This window comes from Xiphophorus couchianus, chromosome 14, assembly GCF_001444195.1.
Source record: "Xiphophorus couchianus chromosome 14, X_couchianus-1.0, whole genome shotgun sequence".
Lineage (NCBI taxonomy): Eukaryota > Metazoa > Chordata > Actinopteri > Cyprinodontiformes > Poeciliidae > Xiphophorus > Xiphophorus couchianus.
This window is the reverse complement of record NC_040241.1, coordinates 20,163,881-20,179,057: the sequence shown is the minus strand read 5'-3', so window position 1 is coordinate 20,179,057 and position 15,177 is coordinate 20,163,881. Positions and strand designations below refer to the sequence as shown.

General features: G+C 38.3%; 1 long non-coding RNA gene across 2 annotated transcripts in view; it reads left to right on the top strand.

Moving 5' to 3' along the window:
- LOC114157989 (uncharacterized) overlaps positions 1-14,604 on the top strand; it is a 102,051-nt gene extending 87,447 nt beyond the window's left edge. The window contains exons 1-4 of one of the 2 annotated variants that reach the window (XR_003598304.1): positions 12,971-13,109; positions 13,379-13,656; positions 14,090-14,304; positions 14,456-14,604. This is a non-coding gene — a long non-coding RNA (uncharacterized LOC114157989). Of the gene's footprint in view, positions 1-12,970; positions 13,110-13,378; positions 13,657-14,089; positions 14,305-14,455 lie in introns of those variants that run through there. The other variant, XR_003598305.1, reaches the window with a different exon arrangement.
- Positions 14,605-15,177: the final 573 nt, after the last annotated feature.

Below are 15,177 nucleotides of genomic sequence, written 5' to 3'. Positions count from 1 at the left end.
ACACAACATTTTATGACATTACGTGACAATGCAGATTTTTTAAATAACTTTTTCCCTCATCTTAAAAAAACACAATCATATTTCCCCCCATACTCAATAGATGTCACCCATTGTCTCTGTATTTTCAATTAGATTAATTTTTCTTAAAGTGATTAGGATTTTAAAAAAGTCAACTGAAAAAAATAATTTAGAGAAAAAATAATGAAATAATGTATTTAAGTTTCAAGAAGAAGCATTAAAACCATTGGATTGGACTTTTCAAACTTTGAATTTTCTCCTTTTTTTCTATCTACAATAAATCAATAACAATAAACATCTTGATACGTGATCAATATCAATAGATAATATGTCTGATAGAATATTCACTGACCTGACAAGCTCTCTGGTTACCTAGCAACCCACTCATTCTTTGGTTACCTAGCAACAACGTGCGCAGCAGCAGTTTAATGTTTCACTTCATAACTGCTAAGAAGTTAAAAAAAAAACCAACAGTATGGAGCAAAAACTGGGTAGAAGACGGTAGGTCAGCCACCAGTTTGGCATTATTTCACATATTTAAAACAAAAAACTAATCAATAATTATTGATATTGGCTGATATGAAACGGTTATATAGTGATTTTCAGCCATTACCTACAGAGGCCCCGATACGCCATCGTAGATTCATCTAAACTATGTGGTCGGTGTTTTGCTGGACAGACTGTACTGGACTAACTGGGACCGGAGTCGTCTTCTCCTGGTCTGCTTCTGTTCAGAGCGCTGAGGTCAGGCAGGGAGCGAACGGAGATCCCAGCCTGCGATACGCGCCGAGAACCAGCACAGCAGATCTGAAACACGTGGAGGAACTGAGAGCGTTTGATAACAGAGAACAAGCTGCAAGTCCTCTAAAAAGAGAAAGAGGTTAGCGGAGCAGAATGTTCTTACCAGATATTTTTAAACTCATCCATTAGAAATCTGGACTGAATCTAGTTTCTGAACTGACATATGTAGATGTATTAGATTTTGGCTCTTTACCAATTGAGTCCGTTTAATCCGCTGACCTTATCAAAAATGTCTAATCCAGTTAAAAATCTCATAATTCTTTTTTAGCAGCTTGTCCATCAAGACCAGAGAATAAGTTGTGAACGTTTAGTCTGTGTTTTTATATTATTTCCCTTGAAAGGAGCCAAACATGCCTGATGTCCTTTAAACTGGTCTTGATCAACAGTTCTCCTGTCTTTTTTTATTTATTTTTTTATAAGCGCCTACATTCAGGGAAAACCTCGTTCAAAGTTTCAGAAATGATGATTTCATCGTGTGCACCTGATATAATTCACCTGTGTGATTACAACCATTGTCCAAATTTTTTTATTAAAAAGGAAACAATTTGACAACGGCAGTTTGGTTTGTTTTCTCACAACTGTACATTTATGTAAAGCTGTGACTGATAGAAAACTCAATTTTTATTATGTTTTACAAAACGTTTTCTTCTGTTGTAATCATGTGAAAGTAGTACTTCAATTTCTCTATTTTGTTAAATTTCATACTATTTACCAGTATGTCTAAATACATCGGTAGGCACACTTCTACTTATCCACCTTTAGCATTTTGCTAACTTTGCTAACATTTAGCGAACTTAGCTTCCCCTAAATCAGGGTGTCAAACTCAATCTCGTTTTAGGCCAGAATCAAAAGTTAAGAGGGTCTGTAAAGGGTCAGTTGTGGCCGAATGTGTTGATAAAATTACCTGTTAATAAACTGTTAAAATGTTAATAAACAGTTATCTCTGAGTTTGATGGGAACTTCCTGAAATTAAATAATATTAAACACCTTTTTACCTTAATGTAACTTAGCACAGTAGAGATAAAACTACTGCTTTGACTAATGAAATAATATTTAAAAACACAACCACAGTTGTGAAGATTTTATTTCTAGAGTCTAGAGGGCCACATGAAAACTTCTAGCGGGCCGGATTTGGCCCGAGGGCCTTGAGTTCCACATGTGTGCCCCAAATGAAACTTTCTGGAAAAATGCTAAAGTGCTAATTTACTTGGCAGTTTTGTAAACTTTCAGTTGAATAAAGTTCAACATATGTGTCGAACTTTTAATTATTGACTCCAAGAATTCTTCAAGTAGTTAGACGTTTATGCTTTTATTTTGAAATGTGCGCAGCAGGTCCAATTCCTCTCCTCACATTCTCTATTGTTGTCCAAGAAACTTTATTGAGCAAATGGACTCATGTTGCACATGATCTGTCATGTTGGACGGACATGGTTGAATTTAGCGACTTATTGTTAGCATTTGCTTTAGCATTAGCGGAACTAAAGTTTATGATTAGCGCTTTGTGGTTAGCACAGCTAGCTTTTCAGTTAGCGTTTGCCACCATTGTGTGTCCTAATTGCATTTTCACAGGCAGTAAAAAAGTTTATGATTGGTGAGTTTCAAGAACTTTAATACCAATAATTTTGAAGCAGCTTGCTACTTTAGAAAATTTGCATAAAAATACTATACATTTTGTACAATAAAAATAAAGTAGTGCTAAAAGATTCCCAAATTTGCATAGCTTTTATATATTTATGTACTTCTGATTTGAGAGAAAGTTGTTCCTGTTGTAGAGAGAGATGGCAATTAGCTAAAAAAAATTTTGGTAACTGAAAAATCAGCCCATAAAAGAGTGAAATGATTTCAGAAAACATAAAATCTAATTAATTCAAAGACTTATACAGTAGTAGCTATATATTTGTGGAGCTTCAAAAGAGAAAATCAATTGAAATTTGAATCTTCCAACTTGTTAGGATGTGTTGGATAATATAAGCTGAGACCAGAGGTTTGTTAATTTATTTGACGATCTTAAAGGTTTTCTGGTTGGGTTCCATAAAAATAAGCTCCAGTGTATTTTTCTGTTGTTAGGTCATGTTTTTCCGCGGCTCCGTTCTGCCTCGCAGGCCCTCCTACTGAATACTTGTAATTTTGTGGCAGGCTCTGGCACGAAAAGCATTGAAGTGGAAGTTTAAACAGAGAAAGACACAGTATTAGATATCTGCAGCAGAAGGCATCTGCCCAAAAACATCAGCGTCGGCCTTCAGGATCCCACAAGAGATGTGTCCAGAACCGAGCCGCGTCCCTTTCCAGGTATTAGCCAAGCCAGAGGTCAAAGGGAATCCTCAGCCAGATGCTGTGGTTTTGAACGAAGCTACATCCTGGAATTAAATCCGGTGATTCTTGCTGTGACGAAGCTCAGATTTACATTGAGGGTAGAAAAAGTATTTCTTCTGTAAACCACCTGCGTTCAGCCACAAGTTTGACCAACATTTTGTGAATTTTTATTTTTTTTTTACTTCTTCATCCCCCACAGGCGAAGTTTCACTGTGATACGTTTGGTGGCTGGTGGTAATTTCCTCTGCCTTCTCACTCTGACCTGGAAACAGACATCTTTTGTGCACGTTGTCTTCACTGGAAACCAAGAAGGACAAAAATATCTGGAAAGGAAGCAGAAAAGAGGTGGTTTTTGGATCAGGCTATATCCTGGAACACTATATTGCTATATTAGCTGTTAAGGGAACCCAGAGAGCCCCATATCTCCAGGTCAGGAAACATAAACTTTAACGCGTTGACTAGTTGTTGGACGCTGCTTCCTAACTGCCACTTTGATTTGTCCATGAGACAAGATTTTGATAATAATTACTGCTGGAGATAAGGCATCAAGATTTCACAGCTGATTGCCGATTGTAATTTCCTCCCTAGTGCTTTGGTTGGCCGCTTGCTTGTTGACAAAAGGAGAAACCTTGGAGGACTGGTGAACCAATATGCCTGAGTTGTGCCTTTCTTCCAGGAATTAAGCTTTAAAACTCCCACTGACCTGTTGACAAGTTCAGATCTTGACTGGGTTTATTTTGGAGTTCAGAAAACCGCTCCCATTAAGGCATCTGTTCAAACCCCAAACTGCACTGGAAGACAAAGACTGGGGATGTTCTAATCTAAATTAATGGATTGGACCATTTCAAGTGATTGGTGTTGACGGAACTCGGCTCTCAATCAAAAGTCACATGGTTTTTAAATCAAAGCTTACTCTCGTCAGCCATTTTAACAGGTAAATCCTGGTTTGCATGGGAAGATTTTCCACTTCCAAAAATCTTAAGGATGCAGAGATTATCATGATGGCTCTAAAGATAATCTTAGGAGATATTCCTGCCGTGTGTTAAGGGTGATCTCGTCCGATTGGAAAGGCGTCTGGACTGCTACGATCTAAAAATTGTGAATATTCAACATGGATTTTGGACATGTTGGCCATACAAACGAGATAGCCTGTTGAATCTGATGGATAGCTAGTCAGAAAATGAGGTGACGGAAACTTGGAAGACAGCTGTCATGGTGGGCCAGAAAGTTTTTTTCCTCGGTTAAAAATAGGCTACAAATTGTCACCATTGCTTCAAAGCCGACGAGTATTTTACACACGTATGTTAAGGACTATGGATTCAACAGTTTTTATTAACTCTGCGATGCTGTGAGAGCTCTGGTGGAACCGGCTGCACATTTTGTATTGAGTTGACCCAGAATGGACAGAATAGATCAGTGATAGTAATGGACTGTGGTCACATGGTGATACACATATATTAAGTTGTATGTCATCAGCTTAGAGTTTGTGGTACTTCATAATCTGAGTTTGTGGGATCATGTAGCTTTTGAATAAACATGGCTCGAGGACACAGACTTGAGGTACCCCACATCTGATTTTTCTTGTTTATGTCAGAGATTAGAGGCTACTTGTGACAACAAAAACTGGCAGAACACGTCAAACCGGATTATAGAAGTATAAAACCAGATCAAGTGACACTTTGTTAGCTATGAACTGGAAACTGAGACAAAAATTTAATATAAACATTACGTTGTTCTTTGAGTCAATCTTTCAGCTGCAGTATTCAGATAGAATGGTCAAAATTAGGTGTAAATAGCATGAAAGCAGGCATTATATAATGTAACCTAATCTTAATAAGATTACTGATTAGAATAACGGGATATGTAATTCTTATAGGATCTACAAACGACGTTTCCGTAGCCGTATGTTTCATCAGGGTCAACGATGTTCAGCAAAGATCATCTGAAATCGAACCAGTGAAAATTTCAAAGATGGATTTGTGGTCTGGTCCGCTCCCCGACAAGCAGAGAGTCCGCCGTTACCTACAGAGGCTACAGAGGAGATGTGTGTTGGATTCCAGGTATTAGCCCTGCAGTACACCGGAGGGAGCAGTGCGGGTTTGGATCGGGTGAAATCAGAACACGATCCATCAACACCAGCCACAAAGAAGCCCAGAGAGCTGCATGGTTGAAGCAGAAGGTAATTTGAGGTGACCGCCGTTTCCACCATGAGGAAGCTGAACGGCCGCCAACATCTGTCATTTACTGAATTCATAAAATTCTGTATTAGCAAAACATAATCCCTCTGAAAATCCCCAAAGCACAAAGCAGAACTGAAGCATTTGAGAGTAGAAACAACTAGTAAAGTTGTTTACTACTGTAAAGCTGTGCAGTAAACACACAAAACAACACTGAGCATTTAGAAGACTCCCAGATTTATTAATGTACAGTTGTTTAAATTGTTTTTAGATGTTTTTATATTCAGTGGGGTATATTTTGTTACAGAATTACTGTAGCAAGTTAATTTCTCCACTAAGTTTTCTTTCATGAGGCAACTTTTAAAACTGCAAGAAAACTGTTACCGGACTGAAGGACACCGTTTAAATGTAGAAGATTAGGGAGCTAAATTTTGTTCAAAATGTTTTTGACACTAAAATTAATAATTGCAAACAAAAACTGTATTTGAAACTGCAAAACAATTTTATTACTGGAAATAAAAAGATTTAAAACTGAAAAAGGTTCAAAACTACTTTTTAGATTTGATGTTTTTATTTGTTTCAAATTTGATCTTTTCCCCTTTTTAATTTCAAAATATTTTTGTCCTCAATGGAGGACAAAGTTGTCAACCTCAGCAGAAAAGCTATAAACGAAGGAAGGTCATGTATCTAAAATGAGAGGCAAACCTGGGTATCATCAGCATATGGCAGTTATAAGATAACTCATTACTACAACTAAAGCGTTTAAGGAAAAACAAACACTGTTTATGTAAATTTGATGGGTTTCCTTAAAACAAAATTCAAAAGATGTTAATGGATCTTAATCAGGACTGCATAAGTTTTAAAATCTTTTTTCATTATTGTATATTCAACCAGTGATGCACCAATAAACTGGTCTGTGATCCAAATCAGACAATTTTTGAAGTTTATTATTGACACCTTTTGGCTTGTTAGTTTACAAAACAAACCTACAGAAAAGTTTATAACAATTATCGAAAGGGCAATCCAACAGAAACTGTGATTTATTTTAAAGTTTTGTTTTTGCTGCTCCAACTCGTTGACTTGGCTTGGTGTGAATGTGAAATCTGCTGCTGCTCGTTGTTGTTCCTGTGTTTTATGATTTATGACCTGTATTGTCATCGTTGTATCATTAAATCCAACAACGCTGATGTCTACACACATCTGTTAATGAAATGACTGCATGCGTCAGCGGATGGACGTGGGCCCTCCTTTGTTATCATAGAGAGTAATATTTGTCCTATAGGATGACCTCAGTTTGTTTTGGACGTTGTTGTGTCGGTAAACCCGGTGATTGTTGCTAACCATGTCTGCTTTGTCTGCCGGTTTGTCATTATGAACCAGACAGAGGTATGAAGAGGAGAGCACACGCGTTTGTTAAATTCTGCACATGAATCTGTTATTGTTCTGTATCAGGATGCACAACAATAACTTACACCTAACAGTGAAAAGTAAAGAATTTCCATTCATGGTGATATGCTAAGTTTTGCTAACTGCTTGCTACTCATTCTGCAGTCTAAAAAACTTTAGTTACAATTTTAAAAGTACGTCTTTATTGTCATATTTTACATCAAATCACGTTTACTCAAACTCTAGTTCGTTTGCGAAGATCGTTCGGTTCTTTGGGTTTTCACACCTGAAGCTCTGGTAGATCTGGGAACAAAATTCAATATTTGTTACATTTTCAGCTGCTGTGGTTCTCTTTCACTGCACTATGTGAAATGATCCAAACCTTTTGAAAAATCTGTTCCCCTCCTCACCTTTGGGGGCGCTACACCAAGAACCACTGAAGGAAACAACATGAAAACCTCTGAAGAGACACTTGTTGTCTTCCCACCACAATTGCAAAGTCTGGTCCACCTACAAATCTCAGTTTCGGTTCGCTTAAAGTGAACTCTGGTGTGATTTGAATTTACATGTGAACGCCAAGTGAACTGGAGGCTGTTCCAGAAGCAGGAAGTGGACTATGGCGCAGGGCATTCTGGGTAATACAACTAAGATAAACGTGCTAGGCTAGCGCTAGCTTGAGAAATCACTTTTGGTTTTTTACAAACTACACAACAGTAATTTTACAACCGCTAAAATCTGATTCCACTCCAGTTTTGTTTGCATTTCGCAAAGAAGGAAGTTGCGTTCATGTCTCCTCCAGAAGTTTTTGTATCGAATCCTTCAGTGGTTCTTGGTGCAGCACCCCCACAGGCGAGGAGGGGAACAGGTTTTTCAAAGGGTTTGGATCATTTGACACAATGCAGTACGAAAGCGAACCGTACCAGCAGATCATGTAGCAAATGTTGCAATTTTGTTCCCAAATGAAACCAAATCTACCAGAACTTCAGGTGTGGAAACAACCTTAGATTTACTGAAATGAAATAATAATTACCAAGCAGGGAAGCCCAAATTTTCAGCCTACATCTGACTGTTTTATTACAGTCTGAACGATCCAGTTACAATATTTTCAGCCCCCCTTAATAAAATACAATTTGTCCCTCTTTCATATATGTTGCTAAATCAGACATCTGATAATTTACTGATTGATAACGTCAGACTTTTATGTCATTGACATGAGACATGCATCATAATTCTGCCATATCTCATACAAATCTGATGATTTAAGTCTGATTTTAATGAAATGTGTGAACAATATTCACACTATTCTTGTTTTTCATAAACTTTTTGCAGCATTTCTAAAGTTAGTTTGAAATTCATCTGTTAATTGGATGGAAACAAAGCTAAACATAGTCACTGACTCGATGCAATCTGATTGGTCTCCTTAAATACAAAACTTTTGAAACTAATTTAAATAATAAGTTGACTTAATGCACTGATTGGATTAATTGGAATGGATGTGTGATTGGACAGAAATTAGTTTTTTTATAAAGTGACTACAGTCAACATGTGAATTGGCACTTTATGAACAAACTAAATTAAAAAATACTTACTGGTTTTGCTGTAACATCTTTAAACTAAGTCTCAAATTTCTTGTTTTAACAAAGCTCAGCAGCTTTAGCAGCTTTTGTTCCAGGTCCAAAACGGAATTGAGGAATAAAGTAAAAATGAAGTTAAAGGGCTTTTAGCACCTCATAACTTCTGATTTTCAAATCTGGCGTTGGTGTGTGTGTGTGTGTGTGTTGTGTCTGTATGGGATGTGGGTCGTCTTTGCTAAATATCATAGCAGAGTGTGAGTGTGATAAAACATCTCTTAGCAGAGCTATGAGATTTCTAACACATACTCAACATCCCTAATCCATCTGTTACACACAGATATCGACACACACAGACCCAGGTTTGACTTTCTCATATTTCTTTTGCCCAAACGGTGGCACACATGTATTCACACACATGGCCAGAGTCAGACGCACACACAGCTGGCCCTTTGTCACTTAAGCACAAATTGTATTATGCAGAATCCACTTCCAAAAATTAAATACTCACATGTGCACATGCACCCACAAGCAAACCACAGAATGATAATTTGAAAAATACAAAACCAGAAAAATCTTCTCTGCAAGGGATTGATTTTTTTTCATCTTTAATCCTCTTTGTTTCATTTTTCTTTTTGTTGCTTTTTTTCCTCAGCAGTGGTAATTAAAAACACCTGAATCGACTTCTCTTCTCTCCTCTGCGTCTCCTAAATCACATCGTCACAAGGCATGGATCCGTACGCGCTCTGAAACAATGCTGAAGCTCTCTGCGCAGCAGCAGTTTTTCATTTGGAGAAGATGATGAGAAAAGTGTTTAATTCTGGGTTGTGTCCTTGGTTTCGGGCCTGTTTTGTGTAGCAGGCTTTGGGGCTCAGTGAGGTAACTTCAGGTTTAACTCTGGGTTTATATTAGCCTTTTATCAGATCTTACTTGGAAATGTACAAAGTAAGTGTATTTGTATGCTTAACTACATAACTGCGGGTGGGCTGTGGTGGCGCAGGGGTTAAGCACATCACTTCCCACATATGGAGGCCTTAGTCCTCAACGCGGCCGTTGCAGGTTCAATTCCCGGCCTGCTAACCTTTGCTGCATGTCTTCCCCTTCTCTCATTACCCACTTTCCTGTCAATTAACTATCAAATAAAGGCCAATACAACCTTTTAAATAACTACAAATAGAACAAGTGTATTGTGTTCTATAGTTTTTATTTTTCTTAAATTCGACAGTTTTGTTTTATTTATGTCACTTCCTGGAGTATTTTGACTTGTTGGTTGTTATTTGTTTGTTTTCATCTAGGAAATACAGTGATTGGATGAAAACAATCTGCTGTCATCCGTGGCTCATTTACATATGCTTTAAGTTATGAGCAAAATAACTTGAGAGATATAATTTCTTTGGCCTTCTTGGTGTTCCGTACATAAACAAACAAATGCTCAACACCATCAATTATTGTTTGTTTACATGGACACAACATACTTTGCCCTGGCTACTGCTCAATGAGGCATAACTGTTAGTCAGTGTCACACTAACTGCTTCACAATGTCAACCTCACAGTTTCTCAGAGCCAATCTAACCACCACAAAAAGAAGCTAACAGGCTAACCTGTGAGAACAGCTAACTACTCAAAATAAAACACATTCGTTACTCAGAAACAAGCTAAAATCAGTTGAAAACGAAGCTAAGCGTTTGAGAGTCAAACTGGAGCTGCTTGTTGTCAAACTAGCAACTTTTTAAAGTTTCAGCTTGCAGCTACTCAACTCTTGTCCTTTTGGTCAAATTGCATACCAGCATTCTGAGTCACCATAAGTCATTTATTAGTTGAGCTGTTTCAGGTGAGAGATATGCTAGATCTGATGGTGGAAAATAATACAGCTAACACATATGATTGTGCTGAAAAAGTTACATCCTGTGAAAAGTTTGATTCTAGAATGATCCAGGTAGCTATGGCAACCGCTAACGCTTAGCACGCTAATAGTTAATATGGTAGTGCTCTGATTAGGTTAGCTTCTAACTCATTCTGCAAACTAAAATCACTCTGCTTAATGCAAGAGACTGACTGCAAATTCATAAACTCTACTAAAAAAACAATAATTTTTGCTGAAATTACCTACAGCAATAATCTTTAACAAAAGCAAATAATTTTTGTAATTAGTTAGCTTCCTACTTGCTTCATGTTTATGTCTGCTGTGTAGATTCCAGTTCAGTGATGGAAGGATTTATTCAAATTGAATCTAAAGAACCAGATAAAAAGAAATCAAGTTCAGAAATCTCCATTTGGATAGAAATAAGCCGCCTTCAGAAACCTTTAGACATGTGCAGCAAAACAAAGCTGCAGAATGTAAATAATCATATATATTCTCCCATGGCTTAATGAATACAATCTGCTGACTTCTTTCCCAATATAAATTCATACTATGTTGATATTTGCTGACTCAAATTTCGTAAATGGTTATATAACTGCATATTGTGTTGTTTAGCATCTGCAAACCTTTGGCTGTCCTTCTGAGTCACGCTGGGGAATCCAAGTCACCGGAGGCAGCGATGGAAAGTGTGTTATATCACAACTACTCAGAAACAACCTTGTTTACTTCTGCGTCTCCTTGAAAAGTTGACGTTTCAGCTCTGTGACGAAGGGTTTTCTCAGGACGCACCAAAAAGATGCCGAGGCCCGCTTTTGGCACGCGTTGCCGCTCTGGATGCTTTGACCCCCAGAGAGCTCCAGTCAGGCAGTGACAAACGAGGTTTTGATTGAATTCATCAACAATGTGGGATCTGGATGAAAGATGGTGAGATGGAAGTATGAGAACAGCGGCGGGGAAAGTGAAAAGTGAATGGGGGGGAGCTCAATCTTTGAGGTAACTGGAAACCGAAAGTCGGTAAGCAGAGTAGGAACGTTAAATTCGTCGCTAAAGGGGAAAAAATTTTAAAAACAAATTTTCCGACTTATCTAGTTCATGTTAATTTATGATCCCAACATGACTCACTGATGTCTTATCCCTTAATCATTCACATCTGTGGAATCAACAGTCGTGTGATCATGTCTCTGACCTCTTCGTGACCGTTCCCGTGTGTTGGTGATGCCTTTTGTTTCCAACTGTTCCTGCTTTCATTTCACCATGTTGCGACTGTTCTCCAGCCAACGTCAGGATTGATTCAGTTCAGGAAAGTTTTACTCTATCATATGGATATGAGTGCAGTGTTTTCGTCAGTGATTTAGTGCCGAGTTTAATTTAGATTGGTGTCATCAGCCACCTAAATAAGAAGCAGGTTTTACAGCGCAGAAAATTTGGGTCAAACAAAACTCATCTTTAGTTACTAGATTACTAAACAGACTAGTAATCTGCCTAGTCACAATGCTGTGAAATGTGTTTGACTTGACTGGAATCAATGCCATGGGCTACTTTTTCTCCACCTTGAGAAGGAAGCTTATTTTAGCTGATTTTATCTATAATCTTGCTCTTCCAGTTTTGATCCAGACCATATAGGCCAAGGTTGGAACATAGACAAACTGATAATCCAAAGGCTTTTCTTTTTGACCCAACAATTTTCAAAGTTCCTCCAGTTTTTCTGCTCTCGCGAGGATTCACGCTAAATTAGCAGATCCACACATTTGTTCAAGTTAATGTGTAATTATGAGTTTAATGCAAATTTTTTTGTTGCAAAAATTGTGAAAAACATTGGGTTCAAGTGACTGATTGAATTACGTCATTTCACCAACTGCCTGGTGTTTGTGGGGACCAACTTTTCGCTACTGCGGTTTGCAAAAACAGACATCGTAATGATTCGGCTCATAAAGACCAAAATATCAAAACACACTGACCTCCAGCGGCATGTTGCTACTAACAGTTGTGGGGTTTTTTTTTACCTATAAACACATGGTGTACCCTTGCCATAGGTGTTTTACACTGCCCCCTACAGTCTAGAAGGATATAGGCTACAGAAGGGACTAGCCACAGAGTGAAAATGCTTCAAATGTTGTTGGTCTGATTACGTTCGTCTATTTACATGCACCAAGCATAAGCCAAGTTCAACTCCCACCTGCAGGATTAGGGGTTAGGGTTAACCACAAAATCTGTGAAGAAGAAAGGAAATGAGGCCTTAAAGTTACACAAGACACCCTCCTCTTCATTACTACACTTTTAGACACCATCTAAGAAGATAACCTTATTGGAAACAAGCTTGACTTTGTGTGGAGAATGTAGGAAGCTGTTGCTTTGGTTACACAAGGACCAGATAGCCCCTAAAAGCATTCCTGGCAACCCCAACAAAACGCCTCGGGGGACACTAAGCCTTCTCCAGACCAACAAACACATGTGGACTAAACAATCACACTCCCATGACCCCATCAGCAGTTTGCAGATTTGCCGTTCCACAGTCGAAATGAAAGCCTTTTTGCACCTAATCAGTTTGAAATGTAAGAGTCGGGGAGTCCTTTCCAACAATTGAGGTGTGATCTTTCAATAGTTATAAGAAACTTTGAAGTCTATTTGTCAAGTAGAACCCAGAGAGTTCATTTGGTTGGCTCCACTTCTCTTCTTGCAATTACAAATGGAGTTCCACAGAGCTTAGTTCTCTGTCCACTTTTATTTTCTATTTACATAAATAACTTGTGTGATGATTTGTTAAATACTTATCATTTTTACTCAGATGACTTAGTAATCTACTCCTTTACTTCTTCTCTTTACAGTTTGCTGTAAAGAAAAACTCTCTTTACAAGTTTGACCTTCAATGTAGGTCAAACTTGTTTGCATACTCTGAAGTTGGCTCTGAATAAGACGAAACCAGTGGATTTCTTGCACTCTTGAAGACTATCAGAGATATTGCTTACCACTTCTCTGAGTCAGGTGCACAAATTGAGTTTGTCACTAATTATCAATACCTTGGTTGTATTTTGGATAAAGAGCTTTCTTTTTAAAAAGCACATAGTAAATTTGTTATGAACACAGAATGAAGATTGAGTTTTATCAATGGATCCTAGAAGAACCTCGATATCACTGCTAGACTATGGAGATGTTATATACGAATGCTTCATCCAAACGTCTTCAATCCTTGAATACTGTCTATCATTATTCCTTAAGGTTTGTAACAGCCACATCTGTCTGCCACTCCACAGGTGTCACCCCAACCCTCCATGCACCATTAAGGAAACATGTCAACCACAACCACATGCTGCCTCCCCTACCACTAGATCCACCTCATTACCAGGTGGTGATCCATTGGTAGCTCTGGCCGACTCTTCAACAAAACGCCGCAGGCTTTATTCAGGTCATTGACCCGTTGGTCCAAGGTGGCCTGGTACACTAATGAGCCACCTTGTGCCTGAACATGATGTCCGTTGTGGAAAAAAGTCAAACCTGCTGTAACAAGATAGTTGTTTAAACTCCTATATGGGTAAGTAATTTTGTATTTAAAGTAAAATATTTTAGTAAGTATTTTCCCTCAAAGCAGATGCATTTTACTTTCCCATCATGTCTCACTTCCTGCCTCACTCATGACATTCCCATCAAATTGCTGCATAGATCCAAATGGGCTAGAGGAATGATCTAGAGTCAACACACAGGTTCAGTCAATACAAAACTAGTGATCAGGTCTGAAATCTGGGTGATGAACTCTTTAATTTAGTTCTGTACATCTTCTGGTCAAGATTTCCCAACGCCATGTGTTTCGGACTCTGTGCTATTCCTACATGGAATCCATATTTTCTGGATTAGTTTCTCTTGTTTACTCTAACGCTGTTAGCTAGCATGACAAATCTTGGTTGTTTATTTCTCTCCAGTCCAGTGCATAACGTGTACAAACGTGTCCCATCACCGTTCTGTTTTAGTTCCAGTGTGACCAGACGTTTGAAGTTATTCTCCCAACATGCTCTTCTAGCTGTTCAGCCACGCAAATAAAGAGGCTTTGTGTTCGCTGTTAGAAAATAAAAGTTTCCTGCAGCTAAAATGGAAACCTTTAAAGTGGGAATATACATGTTGGCTGGAAGTCCTGCTTTCATCTACACATGAAAGCAAAGAAACGAGGATCTGGCACTTCTGGGAGGTAGCTGAAACCATGTTTTACTGATCTTTTGAACATTTCCAAATCCTAGTACAATTTGTCTCGCAGTAGACCATTTGATGAGTCAATCATAGCATAACCACAAATGGATTTCCATCTCTTTTAAGGGTGTAATTTCTTCCCCATTCCTTAGAAAGCATCGACGAAGATGTCAAGAACGTCCATCCCTGTTAGAAACACTGACCACAAGAGGTCTGTGTCTGGATGGCAAGCAGGAGATATTTTTGTTTTTTTCCCCTTCTTATTATGAGATGGGAATTAAAAATTCAGTTTGAAGAATAATCTGTCATTTCTTTGTGAGATTTTGAGACATTAGAAGATTGGTTTGCTGGAGTTTGGTCTGTTGACAGACAGACGGCTATTTTAAAAATAACACTTCAGAGGACACAAAGCTTTCATCGTCATCTTTCTGTCTTCAATAGAGTCACATGCTTTCTAATGCAGGCAAGTATTTCAGGATGACCCTCAATCCTGGAAGTACAACTTCACTTCAGGCCAAAAATGTTGGGGTTTTGCTCAGTTTTGGCTTCTTTTTCACCAGAAAAGCTCCTTTAAATTAGTTGGCCAGTGGCACAAGTATGACTTTTTTTGGGGATAGCCCATGAACTTTCATTAAAGCTGTAGTATTATCCTGCTTTATCCATCACAGAACCAGTTTTGATGTGTTTGGCATCATTGTCTTGCTGGAACACCCAACGGTAATGAAGTTTGACTCAAAGATGATGCCGTCCAAAGACAAGAACCTTGCACCAAACGTTTTTGGATGAAATGAACAGATTAGAGAACACAAGAAATAATTTTAGAAACTCAAGAAAAAGAACGACCTAATGACAATACTGGACAACAGTGAACGGA